Raw genomic sequence first — 16,392 nt, 5'->3', positions numbered from 1 at the left:
GACAAGTTGCCCGTCCTCTGTCTCTTTCCTGTCTTAGTCTTAAGGCTTGTCTGGTTAGAGTATCTAGTGGGCCACTCCTCTTGCCAGTGCGTTCCACCCATGAGTGTCAAGGGAACAAACATAACAACATAATTGGACTTGTATCTATTTCTTTGGGGAATAAATTCTCTAAAAAATTCTATGTCTACAGGTCCTCTGAGTACATACTACCACTTCAGTTTCAGTTATATATAAAGGCAAAGTTTAGAAACCTCATGCATTTAGAGATTGGATTGGATTTTTCTTTTTCTTTCCGAACTTATGGCTTTTAGTATATAACTGTAATAGCTCCTGTAGCACAATTACCTCACTAATTCAATGTTAGTGAAATCAAAACACAATAGCTACATGAATAGTCCAGAAACATACAGATGGCAGCTTCATTGTATGCGTTCAGGATAGACTATCTCTTCAAATGAATTACATCAATGTAGTCCTTCTGTAATTCCTGCCAGCCATGTTCTACATCTTTACAAGACAGTAGGATCTGAGTCAATCTCATACTCATGATTTTAATCCAAAGTGTTTAACCTACCCATTTACAATGGCATGCTTTAGAAACACATAGCAAGCAAGACTTGTTTCCTTTCTTAGACATTATCCTTAATAATTTCTGAACTTGCTGACACATAAACAGTATTTCTGTCAGTCTTACAAACAACTGTCTTATAGGGAATTTATTATTAGGCTGGATCTATAGAAATCAAATAATAAAATATTAGGCAACTAATACAAACTAATGCCTCAAAAATATATTTCTTTTATTTTGAAAGACAATGAAAGACAAACTCTACCTAACCTCTGAGGTTTTTTTTTTTTTTTTTTTTAAATATCACTACGTATATCAAAACCCTTAATGCTTTCCTCGGACTATTAATATGTTAAATCAACTCCATAAAACCTTTCTTGATAATTGACTAATTATTTCAAAAGAATGTTTGGTTACAAACAAATTTAAAATATGACCAAATACCAAATTGTGAAGGACTGGTATTTCTAGAACCATTCTTCGAATAAACCTTCTAATAAATATGCATTACTTATAGGAGATGAGAGAAACAATGTGATGTGCAACCACAAAAGAATACCCAGACTGTTGAGCAAGGCCAGAGTCTGTTCTGCAGCCTGGAGGTGCTGATGCAAGAAGCTAATGAGAAATGAGTGATTGTGACAAGCAATTATGTCACCTATATGAACAGCTTAATTTTCTAAATTAGCCACTTTGATAATTATGACATCTCATTTGTCTTTTAATTCCATGAGCCCTGAAGTTTACCTTTGATTTTTTTTCCAATCAGATAAGAGGCTTTGATAAGCCAAGGGTCTATTATGTGTCTGAAAAATTCAGATTTCAGGCTGATTGGCCTTGTTTTTTGCTTGAGCTACAGAGCAAATGGCTCTCTCCACAAGAGCTCTCCAAGCCTGGCCTTCCTCGCTTCTGTTTGCAGTAGTGCTGGGGGAAAAGTGGGGAGTGGGACAGAGATTGCAAAGCCAATTAATAGTGTCAACAGGACTGAAGAGAACACTGCCCAGCCTACTCCAGAGGAAAGGCAAACTGTTTTTCAAGTACATTAAAAATCACTTTAGCAGCGTCTACTTTACATGCATGCCCCCCAATTACTGAGCTAATTACAAACGATTCTGATGTACTCATCAAAGCACTTTCAATTTCTTTGGAAGACTATGTATCCTTGTTTTTATTGTATTGACTTGGGAGGTTTACAAAAAGGTAGGGGTCTGAATAGCAAGGTTATGTTAGAAAGACAGATTACTTGAATGGAAAATCCCAATGACCATTGCCAGCTGGATTTCTGAAGCAGAGTTATATATGAAATGAAGAAGTCCTGAATTAATCAATTTGCAGGAACTTTAGTAATCAACTGGGCCCTGTGACCTCTCTTACTTGAATGTGTGTGTACTTGGCAGAACGATGCCAAGAAGAACCAAACCAGATGAAAGAGTAATTGGTTTACACCATGACAGGGATGTGCTCATATGTCCCTTCAGAGATAAGGGCCTAAGATGGGTGTTCAGATCAGAATGTGGTGCCTGAAACACTTAGAGGACTCAAGAAATTTGTTTTAGGCCCTTACATTAGGGTAGGGCCATAGACAGTTTGTGTTAACCAGTAGGGCAGTGGATGAAGGACGTGGCCTTCAGGAATCAAGAGATAGCTTGACTGTTCACACACACACACAAATCAGGAATATGCAAAAATATATATATTTCTACATCCTACCATGGCGTGACCAGATAACATCAATGAGTGGATGACACTTCTCCTGCTTTCCACATGTTCCCAAGGCTGTACATTATCTTTCCTTTTCCTTTCCGATTCAGGCCTGTCCTTCTGGTTTATTTTAACCTGATCTCACCCAGAAAAAGGAAGTTGTTGTGCATATCCCTGGGTCTCCCACATCTTAGGATAAGTATTAAATTAATTGATTGGAACCACTGGTTCCCAAACCTGAGTGATCAGTTTCACTGCCTACCTCCCACTCACCCCTCCAAAAAAGATACCCAGGCACAGTCAGCCTCACATGGGGAATCCTGCTTATCCCAGCAGTGGTCTGGAGCCCTTCAGAGTCTTTGGGACTGTGCCTAGATATTCTTGGGCTTATGCAAAACTCTGCCCCATGACTACTCAGAACATAGGAAGTGCCTTGGTTAAGTCCCCAGCAATACATGCCAGCCTGAGAGTCATTACCACCACTGAGATCAGAAGGAGATACTCTGCTAGAAAGACAGGCAGGTACTAAGGGTCTGAATTAGGATTTATTTTTAAGCAATCCATTTTCTCCCTTTTTAATATACTGAAACTATCTATAAAGCTTCTTTATAAATATAACTGTCAAACTTATAATTAGCTTAGTTATCATTTCATTTTTTAATGGACTAGGTTGTTAATATTTTGATTAAGATATAATTTACATGCAGTAAAATTCACTTTTTTTACCGTACAGTTTTGCAGGATTTGACAAATGCATACAATTATATAACTACCACTACAACCAGAATATAGAACAGTTCCATCACCCCACAAAATTGTCCCATGCCCCTTTATAGTCAATCCCTTCCCTCAGCCCCAACCTCTGACAACCACTAATCCGTTTCCTGTCCCTGAAGTTTTGCTTTTTCAGAATGCCATATACATGGAATCACACAGTACATAGCCTTTGGACTTGGCCAGATGCATTCGGGATTCAACCACATTGTTGCATGTATCAATAGTTCATTCCTTTCTATTGATGAGTATTATTCTGTTGTATTGCTGAACCACAGACTGAAGGACATTTTGGTTGTTTGCAGTTCTTGGAGATTACAAATAAAGCCACCATAAGCATTCACATATTTGAATCACGATTCATCGGAGAGAGTCAGCTTCCTGATTCTAGGATTAGTGCTAACAGTTTCACAGGTGCTCTCTCCACACAGTGAATCACCCCAGCCCCTGATCTCAACCTTTCTTGGATACAGGATCTTCCAGGTCTCCAGGAGAGACTTCTTTTACTTCTTGCACAAAACTTCTTAAAATTCATATTAGAGAAAGTCTCGGTATCTTTTGTTTTCCCAGTACTTAAGAAATATGAGCAAATCTGTAATATTTACTCATTGCCTTAGCTATAGTTTTTAAAGAAACTTCTTCCTTACTTGAGGATTCCCAAAGCTTGAGATTGTCTTTCCTCCTTTGTACATGTGCTACAGTGTGGAGTATGCTCTCGACATTTAAATGGATGGCTCTGGAGAGAGACATTAGTTCTTATTTTGGTTCAGTATATTTTCAATTTCCAGGTAAGATGAAAATTTTACTGTTTCTGAAAATCACATAAATGACAGCTAAGAGGGAGAAAATGTCTACAAAGAATGCTTATGGATAAACTGAGAGATTTTGAAGTTATAGAACAGACTTAGCCTTTTTAGAGGTGACCCCAGCTTTAAGGATAGGCAGTATGAAAAAAATCCCAATTAATAAACCACATATATCAGGTTCTGGATAGTCACCTCCATAATCCCCATTTCTTTCAGAAAGAATTTACCACGAGTTTCCATTTGGAAAACAAATTCTCTAGTTCCTTCAATGTATTTAAAATGTCCCCCTTTCAGCAGCATACTTATTGCACTAAAGGAGGTAAGGAATGGTTTTAGTTTTGATGCTAGTTTTATTTTATTGGAGGGTAATGACTACGTATCCTCTATATATTTGCAAGTGGGGGCTGTGAGGAGGCAGTAGAAAATAGTGAGGCCTGTTAATTTTTCCACAAGATCATTTTTCCCTTGACATGCAATTTGATGCTTAACAATTTTTCTGAAAGTCAAAAGGAATACTATGTTCTCTAATTTTCACAGTGCTATAAATAGCCCCTCACAAAACATAATTGTATAAAAGAGATGATACTTCTTTATGAAAGAATTTTCACTGGAAAGATTAAAGGAGGTCAGAACTCTTACATGAGACATGTATTTTCAAGTATTCATAAAAATAGAAATTATCAGCAGTGGGAAAATTCTTCATGATAGACAGTCACACATAAGATATTGGAGCCAAAGTCATTTTCACAGGCGCCAACTGTAGTTTGAATGGAACCCAGCCAAGAAGCGGCTGCTGGGCATTTAGCTCAAGTGCCAATAAAAGGGAAGAGTACACACACACACACACACACACACACACACACACACACACACACTCCAGCTCGTAGAGGTATTTGCCAGAAACATTTTCAAGCTTCTGCCATCTGGGTCCTGCAGCCATCAATCAGGTCCTATGGTGACTCCAGCTGCTAAGTTCTGCTCCTAGAGGTGGAATAATGTGGGAAAAATGAAAGAGAAAAAATAAGGGGAGCACGGATGACAGCTGGAAGGAGCAGCTAGGCAGCATGTAGATAATATCAATACCCCAATTCCTTTGTAATGACTTTGATGCTATGAAAACTTTAAGTTGTCTCCTTGGCTGCGAAGTGATTACACATACATTTTTATCGTTTTTATTATTTTTAAATCACCATAGATGTACAGGACCATTTACAAAACACTTGAGGGCTTCCCTGGTGGCACAGTGGTTGAGAGTCCTCCTGCCGATGCAGGGGACACGGGTTCGTGCCCCGGTCCGGGAAGATCCCACATGCCGTGGAGCACCTGGGCCTGTGAGCCATGGCCACTGAGCCTGCGCGTCCAGAGCCTGTGCTCCGCAATGGGAGAGGCCACAACAGTGAGAGGCCCGCGTACCGCAAAAAAAAAAACAAACAAGAAAACAAACACTTGAAAAAGACCAGGACCCTGTCCTACTGGGTTGATGGGCTTGTAAAGAAGAATATGTGGACAACATATCATTAATTATTTAAAAAATCATTTGTGGAGGGTGGGCTGAGGGTAGTGGTGGGATGTGGTGACATGTATACACTAATGGTATAAAATAGATAACTAATAAGAACCTGCTATACAAAAAAAATAAATAAAATAAAACTCAAAAAAAAAGATTTAGCTAAGAATTCCATGGTTTTTTTGGATGTTAATGTAAATGGTTTAATTTCAATTTCCAATTGTTCATATAGAAATAAATAGATTTCTGTATTAAAAAAAATCATTTTTGGTCATGATATTGAGCCACCATGAATCGAGTCGTTATCATGTGCCAGGCACCAAGTGGGGCCTTTATGTAAACTATTTGAAACCTTACAGCACTCCATGAAAAAGGTATTCTCAGCAGCCTTATTTAACAGATGAGTGAAGTGATCTTAGAGGAGCTAAGTGACTTGCTCGATACCCCCTGACTTGTCCGAGATCGAGGAGGGATTTGAGTCCAGGGTGTGTCATATTTTAGAATCTACACTCTTAAACTCTGCTATCCTGCCTTTCCATGCCACTGTGTTGAGTCAGTCCTCCACAGCCTAAAAAAGACCCTGCAACCTTCCAATATTCTGCATTTACAACAAGGGGCTGATAGAACAGTGGTGCTGAGACAGTTGTGCTGGGGTTTCCCATGCAAATGAGTCTTTTCCTCCCAATTTCCAGTGAGGTTGCTCTCTTATAATGCCTTCTAGAGGGGGCGCGGGAGTCACATGCCTCTTCTAGATAATAATGATTACATTGCCCCAGCATCCCATATCCTCAAAGCTGCAAGTCAGGCCCTTGGATACCTCAGCTCTCCTGGAGAGCATGAAGCATGGCTGTTTACTTCTTTTCTCATCCTTAGGAGAATGAGTGTTAGGCTGGAATGAAAGCTGAAAGTTAAGATTACTTCCTGGCCACACATGTTGTTGTCTCTTAGCTTCAAGTGTCTGTGCCCTCGCTGTGGATTACTTCCCGCCACACTGTCAGTTATTACAAGGAACAAAATGGGGAGGGGGAAGAAGAAGAAAAAACTACGGAGGGTCAGATCCTCCTTCATCTCATCACTTGGTTCATTTCTTCCATGCTCAGAACTCCCTTGTCATCAGGCAGAAAGTGAGCCTGGGGAGTAGAGGTGGGGGGAAGACGGGAAAGAGAACTGGGCCTAAGGTAATTTATAATCACAGGCAACTAGATCATTTTATACCAAAATGGTACTCTCTCAAAATCTCATCATTCATACCAGAAGTCTTTCTTATGGAGTAATATTCCTATGCTTATGAAAACATTGTGTGCAGTTGAACTTGCTTAATCGGTGATCATTTTGCCTCTCTGAAGATTTGAGGCAAGGGTATTATGCCATTATGGTGTTAAAACGCATCAGTGACTTGATCATTTAAAATGCTTTAATAAAAACGAATTCTGTTAGCTGATTCTGATTATCCAGCGCCAGACTTTATAGGCTTTTAAGACATTTTCCAGTTGTCAGATATTTTTTCCGTGACACATTTAAATATTTAGATTCCATTCTTTCTGGGTATTCCAAATATAGGAGACAAATGTCTTAATAGCAGAAATATTAACGAGATTATTGCTTGAAGTGAAGTAGCAGGTAGAGACCCAGGATCCAATTCTGTGCAGATTAGGTATTTGTTAAAGAAATACATGATTATGGCCAATTATAGCAGAATGTGGCTTACTGGACTCACTGAAGGCCTTCTCCAAGAGTAGTAACTATTAATAAAGGATACCCTGTGTGACATTAAAGTCCACATTGAAATACGTATGTTTATTATGCATTCCTTGACCTGTTCAGCAAAGCTCCTCATTTGCATACATGTACAAGCATGCTGCGTGCACGCAGAGACATGGATTTTCCTGGTAAAGTATTAGGAATCCTATAGGTAGAAAAATTAATTTTGATACAGTAAACAACTTATGCTTTCCATTACAAGTATTTCCTTTTTCCCTGGGGCTTTCCTCCCATTTTAGCTGGACTATGAAGTATCGATTTCCTCAGGGGTGGGTGTCTTGCCACAGTAAAGTAGATAAAAGGCATTTCACGCTTGGAAAAGAAGACTCAAGGCTTGGTTTGGAGGAAGTCTCTCCTGCAGCTTCACGCCCACCCCCAAGGGCATACGAAAACTCGTGGGATGGAGGGAGTGCAGAGAAGGGACATAAGGGTCCATAGAGAGAAGAGCAGAATCAGTGTAGAGAACATCCACACACAGCACCCTGCCTTGTGTCCCCCTCAGGCCACAGAGGCTTCACGGGCTCGTGACCAGTGCAGTCACACAGGACCCTGAGCTTAGAAAGGTCCTACACTTCATGGTTCATGCTGGGCTACTGTTGTCTTAAAATTCTTTTTTTGTTGTTTAATGTGTTTTGCCAGCAAAGGCTGCCGGGGCAACAGAGCACGTGCTGGGGACTTGGAGCGTTGACTCGCACGTGTGGTCTCATTTCCCGCCACCTGTCTCCCACCCTCTCCGGGATGGGCTCCCGGACACCCATATCTTCACTCCCTAGTGAAGAAATGGGTGCCCTGGGCTTCCCCAACCTCTGTCTTCTCATCTTTCAGCAATTTCTACTGCCCTCCACCGGCACTGGAGGCCTGGGAGTGGGTGTGGGGAGGGTCGGAGCCGGGTTGTCTGTGCCCCATGGAACCTTCCTGTGGGCACGGTGGTGGCTGTCCCAGCCCTGAGCTGGCAACACCACATGCATTTGGCGGGAGCTCTGACCTGGCGAGCCTCTCACCCATGCCCCATCCAGGTACAGAGTTCATCCTGGCATGGGTTGCATCCTCTGTGGTGTTGCCATCCACGATGGGCTGGAGTGGCACGTCATTTGGAAGGAAAGATTGGATTCTCCGTCTCTGGCCTGTCAGTCTGGCTGCTGGTGGGAGGGGAACCTGGCAGCAGGAGGGTTGCATGTGCTTGTGTGTACACCAAGACTGGGCAAGGGCCCAGTGCCTGGCAGCCTGCACTCTCCCAGGCGCCCTCCCCAAGCCCGAGGGCGCACGTCCTCAAGTAGCAAATAAAAGTTACCATGACAGGTCTAGAAAGAGATTGTGGAAGAACAGAAAAGGTTAAGTATCAGTATCTTCATATATGAGTATGTTTTTCCTACTTTTTAAACACGGGGATGGCACTTTCACTTCCCACTGAGCCCTACTCATTACGTAGCTCTGCCTCTCAGTGGCCCCAGGACATTCAGGTACATGGAAGTGAACTCCCAGCCCAAGTGACCTTTGTCAGTTCCCTAAGATCCTGCTCAGTCCTTATGGACCTTCACCCATCTGGACAGCCCCAGCAGGGCCCCAAATCCTACAAGGGTGGTGGTAGTGTAGAAACAAAGACTCCCTAAACCGCAATCCATTCTTTCGTGTCAGGAAACCTAACCAGATAACCAGACAACATGATGAGAACACACCTACACTTCCCTCCCAGCCAGAACACTGGCAGGCTCTCCCACAGCACCTGCATCTCAATATATCTCTTGATGTTTACTCCTGGAGTAGTAAGTAATTTTCAAGAGCATTTTATTTCTTGGTAACTTTTTTTTTTCCCTCTAAGGATAAGACGAGATTTGAATTGGCCCCTACTTACCTTTAAAAAAAAAAAAAAGTGAATAAAATTAGTGAGGCCCCAAATCTAAAACCTTGAAGGACAAAGTTTCAAGATGATTGACGGATCATTCAAGATATGTTTAGTTATTGAGCACCTAGGATGTACTCACCATCCTGGCAGAGACTACAGGAGGAGAGATAGGGCATGTGCTGTGTATTAATTTTCTATTCCTGCATAAAGAATTACCACAAATCCATGCCTTAACACAATGCGCATTTATCAGCTCACAGTTTCTGTGGGTCAAAAGTCTGGGCAGAGCTTAACTGGGTTCTCTGCTCAGGGTCTCATAAGGCTGCAATCAAGGTGATGGCTGAGCTATGTTCTCATCTGGAGGTCTGACTAGGGAAAGATCTATTTCCAGAATCCCTCCAGTAGCTGGCAGAATTCATCTTCTTGTGATTCTAAGGCTGAAGTCCCTGTATTTTCATTGGTTGCCTGTCAGCTGGGGACCCCTCTCAAGAGCTAAAGGCAGCTACAGTTTTCTGTCAATGGTACCCTCCCTAGGCAGATCACACATGGCTGTTTGCTTGTTGAAGGCCAGAAAAAGAATGTCCCTCCTCTTTTCCATCACCTTTGCCATAGTGGCTGGAAGCAAGTCACAGGTCCTGTCCACACTCAAGGGGGTGGAATTAGGATGACACTGGTATGACTCCAGGGAGCAGAGATCACCAACCATCTTAGAATGCTGCCTACCACAGCCAGGATATGGTTCCTTCCTTCAGTGAGCTTGCACTGTAGCTGGGGAGACAAGACTAACACTTCTGAATCATTGAGACAGGAAACTAAATGCTTCTATGGCTTCCAGAAAGAAATTCCTTTCCCCCGCCACCCCCCACCCCATCCTACCTCTCTTTTAACAATTCTGATAAGGATTAACCAAAGAGTGATTGTAAAGCACTGGGCCAATCTGGAGCTCAAATGTAAGTAAACACTTAGTCGTTTGTCCCCCTAGATGGCTTTTGATGAAATACCTCCTCTGGTGCAATAGATTAATGCTATTTTTATAACTTAAAAGGGGAAAAGATTCCTTCCTCCTCATCCTTATGCCCAGGCCCTTGGAACCCTCCAAAGGAAGCTGAGTAATGCTAGTCTTCTCTGCTTCTGGTCTGCAGCTGCTGCTTTCTATAACTGCTATGTAGGATGCAGGTAGAAAGGAAGAGGCCAGCCGCTCGCTGACGCCCAGTAGGGACTGGGAGCCAGCCTCACTAGAGATCTCATCCAGCACTTAGTGGAAGCAAGTTTGGGACAGGATGAGCATCCCACTACCAAGCCAGGGAAGCCTGCAGCATAGCAGAGGTGTCATGCTAAGTGCCCAGAAGATGGAGAAAATTCCTGAGTAGTAAAAATGGAGATGACCTGCAACATGGAAGAGAGGGAGTAGGGACACACAAGGAAAGGAGTTCACAGATTTCTCATCACAATCTAATCCAGAGGCCTGTGAAGATGACACCAATTTCCAACAGCATCAATGTGCTTCTGGGGTGGGGTAGCTTGGCCACCCTGAACTACAGCTCGCTAAACAGGACTTTTATAAAGGCAAATCCTGTGTATATAAGCTACTCAACCTGATTATTGCCCTATTATAAGAAAAATGTACTTTCAATTAGAGAATGTATGCTGATTAATTCAACAGAAGGTTTTGAAAATACTTGAAGTCAGAAAAATCATTGTTTAAGCAAAATTGGAACATCCCTTAATTTTCCAGAGAACCTTCTATTTCTGTTGATTAGTCAGGTGACTTGTCCAGGATTCACTCCATGGCTGGTAACTCGTAGTCAGGGTCTTGGAATATTTTACAGGGAATTTATTTAAAAACACATGAGGCAGCTATAATTTACCTCTTGCCACGGGGAAGAACATCAGGCAGACCCTGGAATAGAATGGAAAAGGATGCTATGCCTTAGGTAGGCCCCGTCATAGCATATAATGTGCTTAGGCAAATTTCTCTATCCTGTTTTACCCTCAGAAAAACCAGCACACTGACACTAACTTTTACCAGCACCCTCTGGAATTCTTAACCTTGCTCCATGCATATTTTGGGTCAAATCTTCATTTAGTAACACTCTCGTAAACTTTTCTTCTAGCACATATTAGACCGTCTTCTTTATTTTCACTCATTCAATAATTATTGTGTACTCTTTATGGGAAAAGCACTGTGCTATGTAATAGAAAAAGTTATAAATGATAAATATGAACAGACCCCCTGCAACTTGTACTCTTCTAAACAAGAGCACTTTTTGTTTGGTAGTCATATTTCTCTCAAGTCTTGTGTGATGGAATGTTTAAATGAAGCAGTCTGCTCAGATTTTAGCCAAAAACACACACCTTTTCATTCAGAGGTTTGTACAATGACTTTTCCTAAGGTCAACTACTGATGCTAAAAACTTACTGATCTTGTTTTATATCATTGTGATTTTTCCTTATCTGTCCTCCACTCTTCTTTGTGGGGCTGAATCAAGCATGATATTCTTTTTATTTGTATTTTCTTTTCATTGATATCCTCTTAATATAAACCTCTTTGATTGCCATCAACTGTAAAAAGAGTTCCTGGCTAAATACAAGAGATGTTTCTCTGAAGTACTGCATGCAAACTGAATTTTTATAAATTGAATCACGTTTATACTTAGACTATAATTTCAGAAGTGTAGTACAGAAGAATGCATATTCCTTCAAGAAGTTGTCAAATACTTTGTGATGCTTACTTGGAATTATTAAATGAATATGCCTGCATCTTTTCATTTTGTATAGAACATAAAAGAAGAATCAATAAATGGGACATATAAAAACAATCCGCTGTCCAACATTTCACCTGAATGTTGAACACATTTTTCTGGAAACACTGAATTCAAGTTCGTGCTTTCTCTGACTGCAGTTGATTCAATTATTTCGCTCACAGGGAACAAGCTTGGAGCCCAATTCTCTGCAATTTCAATTTTGCCATTAGGTTATTTTGGCAGATTGGTATTATCATCTGGAATGTTTAATCCACTTCTGACCTTGTCTGACACCTTAGAAGTGTTTCCATTTTCTCTTTTCAATGAGTCAATATAGTTCAGGATATAAATCCTACTGAAAAAATCAGAGGGGAGAGGAATATAGGTATGGAATGGACTTTTGTTGAGTGTCTTCTGTGTCAAGTCCAAAGCCAGGTACTCTAGATACATTATTTCTCATTTCATCCTACACCAATGCTAGGAAGAGTATTAATGAATCCATTTTACGGTTGAGGAAACTTGTTTTGAGACATTAAGCAACTTGCTTGAAGACACAATAATAAGTGTAATGTTGTATAGCAGAAGAATGGGGATTTGGGAATCAGACAGGGGAGCTGAACATCTGCACAACACTGGGAAAGATCTTTAACCTCCCTAAGCCTCAGCTTCTCCACCTGCAAAATAGGGCTAATAATACCACCTTCTAGATTCATTGTGAAGATAAAAATAATATATGCACAATATTTAGCATAGAGAGGTGCTCAATAAATTACAGAGATGGTTATATACGGAACTCAAACCCAAGTCCAAATTCACAGTCAGTGTTCTTTCCAAGACCCCATCTATTTAAAGTAGTGGCCTAACTAAGGAAACCTAGAAACCTCATAATAATTCCCCTGAGAATGATACTCTTGGAAAAAAGCCATGGAAAAACTAGGGTATCTCTGTTTTCTTTTTTTTTCTCTAGCTTTCCCTAACATCAGTCAGCAAAAATGTTAGCAAGGTAAGAGCCCCGAACAAGCCTGAATTCTAATCCTGATTCTAACATGAGTTGCATGACATTGGGTGAGTCATTTAATCCTCTGAGCATCAGTCCCATTACATTAAAAGAGCAAAGCTGGGTGAAATAGCCTCTAAAAAGGCCTTCCAGCTGGGAAAGTCTAGGATTCTTATGTGACCAGGACCTGGGAGACAAACCCCAAGTTGTCTTTGTGCGACTCTCTCCTTTAATAAGGCTGTCAGGCAGAAACTAAACCCAGAGAAGTGAATGATCAGCTGATCATTTAAAAAGCCATTTCCTCATTCTCTGTTCCAGTTTATCAGGAATCTTGTCATTGAACCACACATGTAAGCTAGAGCCAGAAAAAGTACCTATAATAGAGCTGCTTTCAGCCAAGATGGGTTGAAACCAACCAGAGAAGTTGATAAGGAGAGATAACTGCTGCTCTGCATGTATCATAGACCATGTAATTCTCCAGGTCAAATTAAAAATTGAAAAGGCTCTTTGAACAGCAAGAGTAGCTTTTTTGTAGCTTCAGTATCTGCCATCAGCAAACAAAATTAACCATCTGAGGGCCATTCAATAAAGGACTCACCCTCTATTGCATTTTGTCAGGTCCACAAATCCATGTTGTAATGGCTATAAGGATATACCAGCATCAGCCACTGTCTAAAACATATGGCCCAGGGCGTTCTTCCAACAGACCCTTACAGTGGCTATTTACTAAAACTGAAAGCTAAGTGGTATAATTTATTAAAATTCTCTTCACTCCTGATTAATCCACCTGATTCATATATTTCCAATCTATATCTTTAGGAAGATATGATTCAAAAACTCAAGTCAATAAATAGTAATCAAGTACCTGCTATTTGCCAGGGTCTGAGGTAGGCATTGTGGGGACAGAGCAAAGAAAAAGAATGTTTAAATGAACAGAACATGATATCTGCCTTAAGAAGCTATCGGTTTAATAATTTCCCTAACTGTAAAGTATTTTTTGCATCTTAAGAGTTAAACATGGGAACTTAGCTGAAAAGATTTTCTTTAAGGTTTGTAATGAATTTTCCCTACAGAGGAGGAAGCCCAGCCCATTGGGAGTGACATTGAGGGAGGAAGGGAGAAGAGTCTATCCTTATTCTCTGCTCCCATCTGTCAAGTTTGATGACTCTTCCCATATTTCTTTGGGTTTTGTGATCCCAATCAGGGCATAGAGCAGGGCATGAAGCAAACGGGTTGGACAAGTTGGCAGTTAGTAATGTCTTTTAAAATGCCTTCGCCTCATTCTAATTTATGTGTGTGAGAATAGATAAAAGATTAAGAAAGTCTCATTCCGCCACCATGTAACTCACAATATGGCTTTTGCCATAATCAAGAGATATGTGAAGGGAGAAGCCAGCATGGGAGGTGGGAAATCGGTTCTCGCTCCTTAGTTACTCCCTCAGTCATAAGTAGAGAATTAGGCTATGATATTTTATGACCTGATTTGATGACGAAAGTTTAATTTAAAGGCTGACATCTATAACGCTGAGATTGGTGATGTTGAAAATTCTACCCTATGTTATCTTACTGATTCATACAGTTTATAATCAGAAATACTGATTAAATTTTAGATATGTTTTCTTTATACATTGTTATTGATGTACTTATACACAAATCATACACAGGATGCACATTTTGCTTATCCATATTACATGCAATGAAGGAAAAGGATGCTGGTTTATACTGAAATATATAACTGATAAGCTTTTAATATTACACTTCAAAAGGTTTGACAACATCAGAGCCTTATCGTGTTCTGCAGTTTGAACTTGCTGGAAAAAATATTGTGATTTTTTTTTTTTCCTATGAAATGTAGTGAATATGAAACCTTCAATGAGTCTCCACAGGGAAGATGCTTGATAGTCAGCATCTTGCTACCTCCTTTCATGCTCTCCCCACCATCCTGATTTAGGACCCTATGGCCTCTGCAATCACTTCCTGTCTTCCCTCTTCTAACCCCTCCTGCCCACACCTGCCAGATTTACAGTCCAAAATTCCACACTCTTCATAATATTCCCCTGCTCAGTGTTCAGTGTCTCCCCAGTGCTTGCAAGACACAACGTAAACACCTGAATCTCACACTCAAAGCTCAACTCAGCGGCACCAGCATACCAGCCCAGCCCACCCCTGGTCCAGGGATACTGGCAATTCACCATGGAGCCTTCACTGACACTCTTCTTTCCTGACTAGAACACCCTTTCTCTCATTGGTCATTCTTTATCCCCTACCCCTTCGTCAAGGTCTTTTCACAGCCCCCTCCTCGATCACTCCAGCCAACAGGAGCCTCAAGGCAGGCATTTTCCTTTGGTCATGTACAATACCATCCTTTTCTGCCTCCTCATGTGTCTGACGTTTCTATTTAACTTTCTTAGTCTGCCTTATGTCTTGCTTCTGATGGAGTCGGGGACCATAAAAAGACGGTCCTTTTAAATCTCCGTGATTAAAAAGCTCCACGATTTTCCTAGATAGGAAAATGGGAGCTTTGTTGAGTTTGTGGTTTAAAATTTTTTACCTTGATAATATTTTAAAGGAACCAGTTTAGTAATTGTCAAGAAATGACTATAAGAATGTTTAGTCAAGTAGAAGAACAACAGTCACTTTCCTCAGAAAGTCAAAGGGAACTGTTTCTCGCGAGGCTGGCAATTGGTTTGGATGTACTTGGTCAGTTACTTAACTCATAGACCAGGCATTGGCAAGATTTACATATGATTTGCCCTTACTGGAGACACAGCAGAAGTGCTGGTAGCTCCTTATGTTATCACTTTTCCTGAGGATACTCATTTCCATCAGTCTCCAAAGGAGAGTTTTCCTGTTGGAGGGAAATTAGAAAAATTCTGCGAGGTCATCCATGTAGGTTAAGGGTAAATGGGACCTGCAGAATCCCTTAAGAAAGTAACACTAAGAATTCCAGGGTTGGCAATGGAGGGGAAAAAATGGCCAAGGGCAAATAAGCTCCATGTTCCTAAAACTCAACTATTCCCCCATTCCCTTGGGAAATGTCTTTAATGATTACTGCTTCTACCAACAGAATGGCCTCAGGGGTTCTGCTTTCACTTTAAAGCTCCAGCTCAAGCAAAGATAAACCACTCTTCCCTCCATCAGTCATTCCCTTTTCTGTAAAGTTGAAGGATGAATCTCCATGTGGGCAGGAACCACTAATCCACGCCTGTGAATTCCTGCCTCAGAGGTTGTTCTTCCCTTCGAGGGTCATTTCTGGTCTCACTAGATGTAAAGGAATGCACCAACTTCCTTACACTAGCTGCCCAGGAATGATGAGAAGTGTCTAGAGACAGAACATCCGGAAGGACAGAAGGTATGGCTCCTTCTGGCGTACAGGGAAATTGGCTCCTTACACCTTGGATAAGAGTTAACTTCAATAGAAAGAATCAGGATGATCATCTCAACTCCTATTTCTACAAGGGAGGAGGAAGTAGACTTTTCCTCATTCTTCCCAGATGGAGCTCTTGATATTCATTTTAAACTTTAGAAAATCTTTTCCATAACAAAGTAGACCATGAAGTTTGAACTGGAAGGAGACAACAATGTGATTTTTCTAAAAGGAAGGCCTGGCTTCTGTACAGTTTAAACTACATTTGAGTAAGTTATAATAAGACTGGAAAAGGAGAAATATTAGGCTTGAAAGAAAGATTTG

The sequence above is a fragment of the Kogia breviceps genome, chromosome 9 (genome assembly GCF_026419965.1).
Source record: "Kogia breviceps isolate mKogBre1 chromosome 9, mKogBre1 haplotype 1, whole genome shotgun sequence".
In the NCBI taxonomy this organism is placed as follows: Eukaryota; Metazoa; Chordata; class Mammalia; order Artiodactyla; family Physeteridae; genus Kogia; species Kogia breviceps.
The sequence above is the reverse complement of the archived record's forward strand: the minus strand, read 5'-3'. Positions refer to the sequence as shown.